Source organism: Protopterus annectens, chromosome 1.part2, assembly GCF_019279795.1.
Source record: "Protopterus annectens isolate FY-2018-M chromosome 1.part2, PAN1.0, whole genome shotgun sequence".
NCBI classification, from domain to species: Eukaryota; Metazoa; Chordata; order Ceratodontiformes; family Protopteridae; genus Protopterus; species Protopterus annectens.
Genome location: NC_056727.1, coordinates 715932270 through 715946313, shown reverse-complemented (window position 1 = coordinate 715946313; position 14044 = coordinate 715932270).

The following is a 14044-nucleotide window of genomic DNA, read 5'->3' as shown; positions in this document are numbered from 1 at the left end:
ATTCCATGAAGTGTAAAGCCCAGACATTTGAAAGATTGTACCTGCTCAAACAGAGGACCAAACAAGAAGTTGATAACCAGTGGGGGCATTTCAAAACTGAGAAATGTCTTAGTCTCAGCACAGAGCTCCCCTTATATTTCCATGAAGTATAGATGTATAGAATGTTCTGCAAAGCCAAATGTACTGAATACATGGTCATGGGAAGAATATGTCTATGGGGGCAGTAGTAACCGTATTATAGCTGCCTTTCATAAAGTTCTACAGTCTGATGAGTGAAATAGTGGACTATGCTTTGTTAGAACTGGACATGTGTGTGCCCAGAAGAATAGACTGTCCCGATGATTGATTACCAGAACAAAACAGAATCCTTTTAGGCCTCTGTGAGGCCAGAGACACTGTATTAAAAACATAGACAGTAGAAATATGACCCCAGCATAATATTTTGTATTCATGGCTAATCAGAAGAGTGGCTAAAGAGCATACACTCCTTTATGTTCATCAGACTGGCTCTACGAGACATACTGCAGTGGCATTAAGGTGCTGAACATGTTCTGTGGGCTTCATGTTCCAAGTAACAAAAATCCCAAGTTGTGCCATCATCTAAACAGTTCCACCTATGAAACTAAAGCTAAAGGTTATTGAGTAGATAGGAATTGGTTTAATGACAGAAAACTGAAGATAGTGTTGGGGTCCTTCAGAGTGAGAAGCCACTGACTAGTGAGGGTGCCACATTGTTTAGTGACAGGGATATTTCTGTCCAACATATTGGTGTTGGATATCACACTAAAGCTGATGATCCCAAGATTTCATTGTTAATGACTGAGGAAAAGAAATTACCTTAAATGACTTTGAGATCAGGCAGACATGTTGTAACTGGGACTCAGTACAAAAGAGTTCAACCTTTTTGCATTCTGTTAGAAGAAATCCAAAGATGAGGCATGTTTTAAAAGGATAGCTAGTGGAATAATATGATATGAGTGTTATATAATCATCCTAAGTCTGAATTAAGCTGAAGATGTGAAAGGACAAAAATAAAGTATTGGACTACTTTTTCTGTAGACAGGGCATTAATCATATGGATGCCTACTACTTTACTGAGTACAATTCATCACACCCAATAGATACAGAAACAGTAATGTGTGGCAAATGGAAATTCTCTCCTTTCCCCTATGTTGTATGACCTGGAATGTTCTTATATAAGTTAGAGGGTGTGGTGGGGCATGGTACGCTAACTTTCTTATTTTTAAAAATTCACTGTTTTCATACTTAGCAACTGAATGAGTTTGCACTTGATAGGTCAGTAGGAAGCCAGTTGCCCCTCCCTTTGCCTGCTCTTCTTTTCTTCTGTCCCTGATATCTTTATACTCATCTATAGTTCCGTATCCACCATCCCTCCTAACAATGCATTGTAGAAAGCAGCAACCATGTCTGTGCAGTGATTATTTCAGATGCTGGATTTAAATTACACAACAAGGTGCTCACCATGCTCTCAAATTGCACACATCCTACCACAATTCTTCTCACAACCTACCCCAGTGAAGCACTGCCTCCATACTACATCTTTTCATTTCTCTCTTCCTTCTGCTAGTCACTGTGTGCAGTTCTGGTGCTTAAAATCTTCCCTTGTAGTCCTGGTGCCACATTCCCTTACTTTGGTAATCCACAGCTGCACACTCCAATTTAACTGAATGTCCCCCTGGGCTATGATGTTTGCGGATGACACTGTGATTTGTAGTGATAATAGGGAACAGGTTGAGGAGACCCTGGCGAGGTGAAGATATGCTCTAGAGAAGAGAAGAATGAAGGTCAGCAAGACTAAGACAGAATATATGTGTGTGAATGAGAGGGAGGATAGAAGAATAGTGAGGATGCAGAAAGTAGAGCTGGCAAAGGTGGATGAGTTTAAATACTTGGGATCAACAGTTTAGAGTAATGGTGAGTGTGGAAGAGAGGTAAAGAAGAGAGTACAGGCAGGGTGGAGGGGTGGAGAAGAGTGTCAGAAGTGATTTGTGACAGACGGGTACCAGTAAGAGTGAAAGGGAAGGTCTACAAGAGGGTAGTGAGACCAGCTATGTTATATGGGTTGGAGACGGTGGCATTGATGAAAAGACAGGAGTCAGAGCTGGAGGTGGCAGAGTTGAAGATGTTAAGATTTGCATTTGGTGTGATGAGGATGGACACGATTAGGAATCAGTATATTAGAGGGCCACTCAGGTTGGACAGTTTTGGGACAAAGCCAGAGGCAAGATTGCATTGGTTTGGATATATGATGAGGAGGGATGCTGGGTACATTGGGAAAAGGGTGCTAAGGATGGAGCTGCCATGTAACAGGAAAAAAGGCCTAAGATAAGGTTTCTGGATGTGGTGAGAGAGGACACTCAGGTGTTTGGTGTAACAGATCAAGATGCAGAGGACAGGAAGAAATGGAAACAGATGATCCATTGTGGTGAACCTTAATGGGAACAGCCAAAAGAAGAAGAAGCAGCAAGCTTTCTTAATCATTATTGCAAGTTATTTTGCAGTCATATCATCATTTCTGGTATTAATAAAATATTACTAAGCTGTGTCCTATTTGTGGTGATGCAATGAATGGTGAGCATAACTGTCCAAAAACCAATGTAAGAGAGGAAGGCCATAAATGTCAGCAGCATCCAACTAAAATAAATCTGGTTAGCAAGGTGGGCAAGGTTAAATATGCATGGTCCACGGAAGTTACTTAAGTAAAATGGTATGCAGAGCAAAACAGCAATTGAAAAGGTTCCTCACTGAAGGTAGACATGCCTTTTAAGAAGTCTAAGAATGCTACAGAGTGGGCTGTGAAATGGAAGGCAAAACTGTTGCAAAGCAACAGCAAGGACGTTAACTTACAAGAGACAGACATTTAGTAATGGAAAGTGAACGCCTTACGATGCTTTGATAGAAATTTGATTGAGAAGCAAAGAATAATTAAGAAAAATGCAATTGTGTATTTATTGTTATATAGTAATGACACATTGAGATGTATAATGGTCTCATTCAATAATGTAAAACAATGAAGAAAGTGAACACATTTTAAGTAGCAGGGCAGTGATAGAGGTGCATTATTGTTGAAAGTACATTAGCCTGAGGCTGGTAGTGTGATTTGGGTGCTTCAATGTGGTATTATCAGAATTGAAAATGAAGAAGTAATACTTGCAGTCTTAATTCGGGGCATTATTCTCTGAAGCAGGACAGTGTGGAAAGCAGTGATGCCTTTAAGTTTGAGTTGGTTGGTCTGGCTGAAAATGAGGTTATTTATGCAGGCAGAATTGTACCTCATTGAGGGACAATTGTTTGATATTACTGTTGTCATTTTAGTGCCAAGAGCTGATTCACATGTCTTTTTCTTTCTCCAGGAAAACAGAGTAGTTTAAGAATATTTGACTGTAGCTAATGAGATCATTGTGACTTGAGCTACTGAGATCTTTAACATCTTTCAAAAAGATGAGATTCACCAGTGCTTCAGCAGTACTCTGAGATTAGCTACACAAGTGACTAGAGCTGTAGTTATAAATAATGTAATCTGTGACATGTAGAACTGCATCATTCTTCACTAATAAAGCTGAATGCAAATTAACACAGTGCAGTCATGTACTGCTGCATATCTTATATGATTCCCTAACTGACACACATTAACTTCTCTGAATTTATGGGTGGGGCCCGAGTCAAATAGGAACTGCTAACTTAAATTATCCCTTTACGCTGTTATATTTCTCTGTTTGTCTAGTTTAGTTTATATGGACTCTACTGTTTTGTGCTTCAGACACGAATGTTGCTATTGTACATATGTTAAAAAAGTCAATGGGCAGAGTTTGTGATGCTAGAAAGAGGGGTTACTAGAGGTGTCTACATTCCTTGTTTCTTCCTAGTCAGCTCTTGAAAAAACTATGATTAAAATTCAATCATGCTGAACATTATGTTAGACATCAGCAGCTAAGCCAGTAGAAACGTGTTACCTTAGAACATAAGAACATACACTCATTCACCTGAAATGCCTTCTTAAACCTAGTTACACCATTAACAAACAACATAAAAACCAACAAAGGTCATAAAGTGAAAATTATCTTACGCATTCCGCTGGCAATCAGCCAACCTACTCTTAAAGGTTATCATATCCTTGCAGCTTGTAAAACACTTGAATGCATGTCACTAGAGGGCTAATTTCTTTTGAGACAAGTTTTCAAGTATTCAACAAGAGAAATATTCAATATCTAACCTTGAGACTGTGACACAAACAATGGGGTAGAGGCTGCAGTTAACTTTAAAGACAGTGGAAATATCTAGCACAAATTAATTTAGTGTTCAGTAAAGTGCAAAAGTAATGGCTTATTTTTTATTTAAACTACTTACTGTTTCTACAGCTTTCCACATCAAGCTGTGATGCTTTCCACAAGGAAAGCTCAAATGTATATTATACAAGTAGGACAATCAAAATATACAACTAATGTATAAGAAGATACTTGTGTGTTATCATGTCTACATATTCCAAGTATCTAAGAGTTCAGATGAAAATAAAGCCACTATACACATATGTAGAGTTCCTAAAATAACTTACTAGTCCAGTGTAATCAAATTTAAACTACTGTTTAACAAACACATCACTCTATATTACACTACAAGTAGGAGGTTGTAACTTAACTAGACTCTTATTAAAGAACAATTCAGAACTATTTTCCTCACATTATGGAGAATGTAGTGTCAGTGGTGCAATAAATAGCACACTTGCCCTAGGTGTTGAAGGCTATGTGTTCTATTCCCACACCAGGTAGATCGATTGCTGACATTATAGTACAGCATAAGGGTGGGTGCTGTATTCCTGACTGTTTCACCTTTTTGGTTGAAACATTAAATTTAGGTCCTATCTGTTTGATGGTAGCTCAGGTGGAAGTAAGTGATCCCATGGCACCTACTAAAAAGGGGGAATTTCCCTGAAGTCCTGCCCAAATTTCCCCTCATAGTATCTATACCACCTTGGGTCTCTCCTTAAAAATAGGCCACTGGCCAAGTAGAACTAACATGGTTAACAAAGGATAAATAAATCAATACATAGCAGGGGAATTCAAAGAAATCACCATTATCAATGCCCTCCGTAATTTAGCATAGCTTAACAGATGTACCATGCCCTGCTGTTAAACTGATAAGGCAAATGCACATTTTGATAGAGGTGGGGGAGGGGAGGAACAGGATTTTTGTGCTTTTACCTAGGCTGGAATGGAGGGTAAGGACTCTGCCTGTGTTATGACACATCCTAGTGGTGGGAGGTAATGCCATAATCTCACAACAGATTGCTATTAAAATGTCAGCATAGATGGTGAGGATGCTGAAGCTAGATCATGCTGTGTACAGTGATGTGCACAATGTCAGCAGCTCTGCCCCTTTAGAGTATACAACAAAATCCTGTGGCATGTGGGACTGCATATATGATGCTACCAGCTACTCAGCTCTGATCCACCCCCCTCCCAACCCACCAATGGAGATGTCCCAGTCCCAGAGAGAGCACTGCAGATACTAATGTAAAGAGCAGGAAGCCCTAAAATAAGTGCTGGTCAGCTGTAGAGGGGTACATAAAAAAAAGCTAAAGAAAATTCACAGTTAGTAAGAGTGTAGAGTACTCTAGCTTGCCTTTTTTTCACGTTTCAACAGTAACAGTGATGATTGTTTCCATGCAGATGCAGTGAAAAGTTGCAGTGCAGCCTCCGTTTGATATAATATCAATTCTTTTGTGTTTTTCTCTAGAATAAGTAGGGTTATGAATATCTAATCTATATGTCACTGAAAAAGGCATCTGCTCCTGAAGTATTCTGATAACTAGAGTAGAGGCCTAGCTCCAGATTCTTTCTGCAACTTATTTGGGGAAGACCAACAATTTAGGTAAATAATCATCCTGCATGCTTGATATTTAAAAGGTCAGTGTGGATCAGTGTGTTTTACTCTGATTAACAAAAGCAGGTAAATAAATAAATAATGTCATCCTTCCCAGGTGAGGTATGTAGCATATAGGAACAAAAAAAAGGATTTTCCAGGAGTCATTGCTCATGGCTTTTAAGACTGTGATTTGGTGTCTTACTTGTTTCTGACCTATTTCCTTCTGGTGATTCTTTAAGTGATCTTTAAACACTTGTATTACAATGGGTTATTTTACTGAAATAGCCTGTAATAATGTAAAGCCATACACATTTCATGTGTTCTTAGATAACAAGGCAAATCTTCTATAGACCTTAACCATGGAATATTTCAATATGAAAGGTTGTTACTAAGGTGAAGAATGTATAATAGCAATGTACAAGTAAAGATACCGCCAAAAGTGGCTAGAAAGTAGCTGGTGCATGTCTTGTAGAAAAGACAGCGTGTCTCCATCAGTTTGCAAAAATCATCCAGGTGCCTGCATTTTCCCAGCCCATCTCTCTCTCTCTCTCTCTCTCTCTCTCTCTACAGGGCAGTGGCAGTGATCTATAGCTGGGGTAATTACATTGACATTTTAGGGTTTTATGGATACATCACAGAAAATGCAATTTTTTCAGTTTATTAAGAAGGTGGGTACATACAGGTGTTTTACATGATCTCGAGTGTCACGTGCTCAAAGACTATTGTCTCAAAACCAGGGACTTGAGAGTCTTGTAGCTTGGGTAGGCCCTATGCTCAAACTTGAATATGAGTTCAGGCAAGCAGTTGCTGTAACTTACCAGAACACATTACTCAAATTCAAGTGAGGTAGGAGCGACCACTGTGGTTAAAGAGTGGTAGGGGGTGTGACTGTAGATTAGGGCAACAGTTAAGAAGGGGGCTTAGGTTTAGTGAGTGGGGAGTTAGGTTTAGGGAGCAATAGGAGAGTTTCAAGGTTAGGTAGCAAGAAGGCAGCCTTAGGGTTAGGGAGGAGGAATGGAATTTTATATTAAGGGAGTGGGAAGAGAGTCTTAGGGTTAAGGAGTGAGAAGGCTGTTTTAGAGTTAGAGTTAGTTCTGGTAGGGCTATACAGTTTAGTAGGACAGGGTGTTGGGAGATCAAAGTAGTTACAAAAGATCAAGTTAATGTGAGTAACAGCACTTGCATTTTCGAGGAAGACAATGAGCAAGTGTGTCATAAGCAAATAGCATGCATAGCATGCAAGCAGTTCTGGTAGAGGAGTCAGTAGTTACCTAATAAAATGGTATCTTTCCCCAGTAATAAAATAAATGAATGCTTTTCAAGTATAGTCACTGGTAGATAAAAAGATAAAGATACTCCATCTTCCTATATTTATTATAAAAGCTCCAGAGTTTAGACAGTCTGCAGTGCCCTCTCAGTTTTCAGTTCTGGCAGAGTGCTTCCCTTTGTCAAGGTACATATGCTGCATTGTCTGCTAATAAATACTGTAATTATTTGCCTCTTAGATGTCAAAGTGTTATTTCTTTTCAATTTTTCTTGCTGTTAATTTTGCAAAACTGATGCTGCAGTCCAGCATAAGGTGGTGTTGCATTCCTGAGGTGTCATTCTTCGATTGAGAGGTTAAAACAAGGTCCCATCTGCCTCATTTAGTGGCAGCTGAGGTGGATGCAAAAGATCCCATCATACTTAACTGAAATAAAGGATTAGGGGACTTTAATTTCAGTGATCTTCTATGTATGTATGTATGCATGTATCTGTGTGTGTATACATATATATATATATATATATATATATATATGTATATATATATATATATACATATATATATATATATATATATATATATATATATACATATATATATATATATATATATATATATACACACACACACACACACACACACACACACACACACACACACACACATACACATATAAAACCCAATATACAAGCACTAACTCTTGTTCTGTAGAGGGATTAAGTCTAACATTGCTAAATTAAATGCTGATATAGTGGTGGTGCTGCAGTAGCATTGTCACCTCACAGTAAGACGTTCAGTTCAATTCTCAGCTAGAGCATCTTCTGTGTGGAGACATGCATGAATGGGCGTACCTTCGTTGAAGGTTGTGCATCAGGGCTGGCAACTTGGCACGTAAAAATCTACTGCCAATCATTAGTGGACCAGAGTTCCGCTGTGGTAACCCCTAACTGGGAAAAGCCGAAAGACACAACAACAACTGAGGAAACAAAGGTTAGCATGGGTCCTTTTGGGGGGGGGGGCATTCGCATTCACTTCATAGTTTTGTTGAGTCTGTTCATTAAGCAACTCACAGGTTTAGTGAATCATGACTTCACAAACTAATTAACTCCCTACATATATCCCACAACCAAAATCACAGTTTTTGTGTTGTCCCCCTTCTTATTGTACACCATGTCTCCACAGCCCCATTCCAACTAAACCGAGTACAACTTAGGGGAATGTGAAAAGTTTTCAGTGGAAATTTGTCTAATGGACAGGGATGTGAAGGAGATATCACTGAAAGTCGCATTCTGTGACAATTACCGTTGCATTTTTCTTCACTGTTGTGTGACTGTGAAGTTTGTATATATAAGTTGAGGAGTGCAAGGGAGCTTTCCTCTAGCAAAAAAAAAAAGCTTATTCTGTTATTCTCTGAAAAGGGCTTTAAAGGATATTTTTTGAATTGTTGTCTGTCAGAAAAATGAAGTTCAGTATTCACCATGAATCCCAATATTGCCCTTAAACAGCAGTTATAGGTTCATTGGTAATTTCTAGGCATGCAGTCCAACAGACAATTAATGATCCTAGCCCAAATTCCAGATTGCCCCAAAGCACTGACTTGTTAAGTGACTTGCTGAAGGTCATATAGTAGGCAAATTATGGCAGAGGGAATCAAACCCTGTACCACAGGAAGTAATTCATTAACAACTTATAGCATTAATCCTCTGAGCAAACTGAGAGACAAATGTAATTTAAAGGAATCTTTCATAGTAAAAATTAAATACTTTTTTTACTAAAATCTCAACCCTTATTTAAAAAATATCAGTGTTTCTACACTCCTACAACCTTGAACTAAACACACTATTTCTGTCATTTGTTTTATCTCATTTCCTTTTATATAGTTTCTTTGCTTACAATCTGCAAAATAAATCCTGCCATTCCACTGTTTATTTAAATAGCTTCTGTTTTCTCTATAAATGTTCTCTTTTTCTTTGTTTATGGTTTTCTACGCATCCAACCACTAATTTTCTTTCCTTTTAGTTTTATACCATAGCCTACCTTCTACCATTTTCTATTCATTCAGCATTCATTGTCTTATCATCATACATTAACCACATAAGTAATAATCCCTTGCACATTTCTTATTTTCATTCATGGGACTAAAACTACTAACATTTCACGTTATGACCTCTTCCCAATATACCTTATATGCTGCACTCAAGCTTTCATTCAGATGTGATTTCCTGTCTCATCATAACAGCTTCGTAACATACAATAAATGCAAAGATGCAAAATACATGACTGGATTTAACATATTTAAGCCTCTTTTTTTTCTTTCATTGTGTGCTACCAGCTTTACCTAGGTTAGGTCTAGAGCCACAAAAATAAATATTATATTTCAATTTTTTTCTCAGTTTCTTCTGGCAAACTGAAGACCCCTGCATAAAAGTAAATTGACTTAGTATTTCTGAATTCACTGAATAAATGTGTCTTTTAGGAGAAACATGAAAAGCTACTACTTGTTATAAACCTAACTTTCTGTATTCTTTCTTTTCAGCCATCGTTTTCAACCTACCTGCGTCCATTTTCTATTCTTCATCTTTTTGTTTCTTTCTTCATAATATAAATACCTCTTATTTTCACTGCATCTCTATTTTCTGTCTTAATATTTTGTTCTAATTGTATGTCATTTGATGCAGAATTTTAAGGCTATGAGCTATTATTAAGTCTAGGGTTTAAGTCACAGTTACGTTTACGTTCACACTATACAAAACTTTTTACAAATTCTTATTCACTACATGGAACAATTTAAGAATGTCTAAACATAATTTATATGTACACACTGGTGCATGTTTAAAACCAAACCTATTTGTACACTTTAATTACATTTAATAATGTGAGAACTGAAAGGTTAAATGCTGGAAAGATATTATGGGAAGGGTATTTGAGAGAGAGAGACTGATTTATTGGTTTTAAGTTGATCATATGACTAATTTAATTGTATATAATTAAAAGCATTGAAAGTATGTGTTATCCGAAGAAGTCTTGTTACAAAACAAGATGAAAAGCGTTTCATATTAAAGCTTTTTAGGAAGTACCCGGTGTGGTTTCTTGGCAAGTACTTTAATCAAGTTGTGATTTTTACCAGTTTGTCTTTGTAAAATAAAAGAAAATCTTTTTCTTTTCTGTTTATTAATTTCAAAGCCCCACGTAATTAATTCTGCAATACTGTAATCACTTCTCTCTTACAGCCCTTATTTTGGTTACTATAACCACATCATCTACTTATGCAAATAGAGTTGATGAAATCAATATATTTTACATCATCCATTTTCCTTCTATTAATCTTAACCTCACTTATTATCCCATTTACAATTAATGTACTCAATATTTCACTTAAAGGGCAACTTTGCTTAATTACTTGACTCATTTTATCCCATATCCTAGGCATCCGTTCATTCATGGGGCTAAAACTAATGACATATATACAGCTTTACATAGCAACCTAAACTTCTATCGAAAACCAGAGCTTTCTAACAAAGCCCAAATTACCTAATGAAGTATAGTTTAAAATGCTTTCTAAATGCTATAGTTTAATAATGTGTATTCCCCATCTCTTTTACCAGTGCAGACTGTTTTTTTCCATTTTATTTATTCATTTTTGCAATCAATTACTTTTTATCTCCTTCCCTTTTACTGAATATACTTAATTTTCTATCCTGTCCACACTAGAAGTCACATGAAATTATAACATCACTAAAGTTTTATAATTTGTTTGGCATAACACAGCTAGTCTCCAATTTATTTAGCTGTTCTTTCTCATTTATTCTAAATATACCTAATTATTATCTCAGCTACTCTAACATTCATTATACCTCCTGACTGCCATTCATTCAATACTTGTAAAAATATTACCTTCATTTCTTCCATCTGTTCCATCATGTTAATAGAAAGCTCATGTCCTAGTTCATCTAGTTTTGGAATAGAATTCTTTCCTACAAGTCTAAGTATTGTATCCAGTTCTTGCTTTGTAAATTCTTTTTCTAGTAATAACTTTTTCTTTTATAATAATTTCTCTCATTTATTTCTCTTTTTCATATATCTGTGTATATTTTATTATAATTTTGTACTATTTGGTTTTAATTGGTTTACTATTGTTTAACTGAACTGAATAACATTTTCACAACAGAATATCGATTCAAAACATCGAAAATGATATGTGCGCATGGTCATAAACCCGATGTACTTTGCCAAATTTCAGATTCGATAACTATGTCGAACAATCCCAAAAGGTGTATTGCAACACCAATATCTAAATACCATCCCCATAAGAAGTGAAGCACCATCCCAATTAGAAATACCTCCCGTGTATGTAAGATATATTCTCTGTCTCGTAGCTTTGATTCGTCCAATCCTGTACAGGTGACTGTTGATGAAACACGGCACACTTGATACTGTTGCACATTTAATAACACAGAGTAATGTTTAGAAAGAACAATGCTGTGCAATTAATTGCACAAACCCCTGTGGTGTGAAATCATTTCTTTTATTCAGTAACTTCATGAAGGATAACTCCTTTTGTGCAAGTCACCTCCATTTAGGGGACGGGGGAAGGCATGTCAAAGCTCTATTCTTTAGATCCTTTAAATGATTCTGCTCTAACTCTATATCATGCAGGACATCATTCAGATGCAATTTCTTCCTCCTAACAGACTGTGCAGGCATCTGTGCCAACTCTCAACAGTGTTCTGTGTTCTTGGATACCCCAGTAGGCGGGTGTCATACTGGTTTTAAAAGTCAATACCATATAAAGGTGGAATACATTCTGCTGTGGGATGTCTAATGCCATACCAGCAAGGTCTCCCCACAATGTAATTTTTCTTAAAAAACTCACACAATGGTCTAGCTTGCTGAGGCATATCAGATTCTAGTGACTGGAAAGCAGGCAGGACATCCCCAGGTTTAACAAAGGCTAGGGTGGGTATCTGTTTACAGAGTAGGGAAAATCGTACATCTGATCCAAATAGTGTAGCAAGCTGTGTCTTTTGAATGTGCCTCCACACAATTTGGCACAGGTGGAACCAACAGCCCTTCACCTTACATTCTTTACGATATTGTTAATAGCCCCCTTTTCAAAGTCACACAACACCATCTCCTATTTAAACAGCAAATCATGCTGAGTGCACAATTCAATCACTGTAGTCCAAAAGCAGTCATAATTGCTCTCCACCTTTGAGTTAAGGATGCCATACACCACGGGAACTACCCTGCCTTCTATCCCTCCCTGCAAATAACAGTGAATGGTATACACTTGCTTGCATTCCTTATCAGTTATTGGAAATGTGCCATCCACTAATACATACTCTGAACTACACATGACCTGAAGATTACTAACAGTGGTCAACACTACTGCATTAGTTACTACACCATCTTTCTTTATGTGCTGGGCAATTACTGAACCACATTTAACAGTGAAGAGTAAAGCATTTATATCGCTTAATGACACCGAGGATTTCATACTGGAGGACTTTTCCTTGTTCCTAACTCTCCTCACCGTCTGCTTCAGTGCATCAGTATTGGGTAATGTGTTAACCACATCTGCAGAGGTTGTTGCTAATGCCTTGAACACAAACTTACAGGGATCTTCTAATGTGCTTGCAGCCCTCCTTTTAATGGCTGTACGAACCCTTAAACCTTCACAAGTGATGGGATTGGAAGTGTGGAAATGTATGCTTGTCTTCAACAGTTTCTCACCATTGCTGCAGGGTTCTGTGACACACCTTCCTTTACATTTATCTGTCTGCTTTAAACAACAACACCAATAGTTACAGGTATCAGTATGTTTCTCAAGATAGTACTGATAACCCATAACTACTAACATTTGTTTCCCTTTCTGACTTAGCTCAGTGGTGTATATGCTATCTATAGTTCCGGGCGAATGCATAGTGGTGTTGGAGGAGCTCATTTTACCTTATCTCTCTTATACCTAGGAAAGGGAGACAAAGCCAATATTACTAATTGGTCTGCATGTATAATTACAAACAATGATACTGAAAAGCGTGTATATTCAGTAAACTTACCAACAAGCCGAGTCTGAATATGGTAGACTTTCCTGAACTGCCACATTAGGGATATCCTAAATTTGAATGTTGGGATTCCTGGAAGTGTATTGCCGAATTTTAATATGCGATGTGATGACATCATCGTCAGGAATATGTCGAACACTTAAGGACGAATTGTATTTGATGTTTGGGTATCTGTTTTCGATGTTATAACTCAGTTTGTATTATTTGTTCGGGTATATGTATTTCAATGCATTACACTCGGGTAAAGCACGTTCGGTTAAACAATAGTAAACCATTTTAATTTCTGTTGTTTATACCTTCCTTTCCCATGTTATTTCTCACTCCATCAACAAAGACATTATTTCTTTCTTTTATCCTTTTGCTAAAATATAATAAAATAGAAAGTATGGCATTTTCTTTGTTTGTTTCTTAAATCTTTCTCTGACTCTTTATTCTATACTTATATACATCCTTACTTTGTGTTAGATCATGAAATTTATGTACTCTTGGTCTATATTGTTTCTTTTGCCCTTTCTAAACTTTGTACTATATTCCAGCTATATCTGGAGATTCCAAAAGCACCCCAGTGTTGGCAATAAGAGCTGCATAAAAAAGGGGTTGATTACACAATGCAGAGATGTGATTCAGAGACATGTTAGCCACAGTGAGGAAATATCTCATTATAAGATAATCTGCATGAATCTGAAATGCCCTTGACTACCACTGGCTTCTCATTAGCACCTTCCTGCAGTAGATAATACTGCCAGCCTATGCATTACATTGGCTCACATTCATTCTCCCAACACAGGCCCATATTCAAACACACACACACACACACACACACACACACACA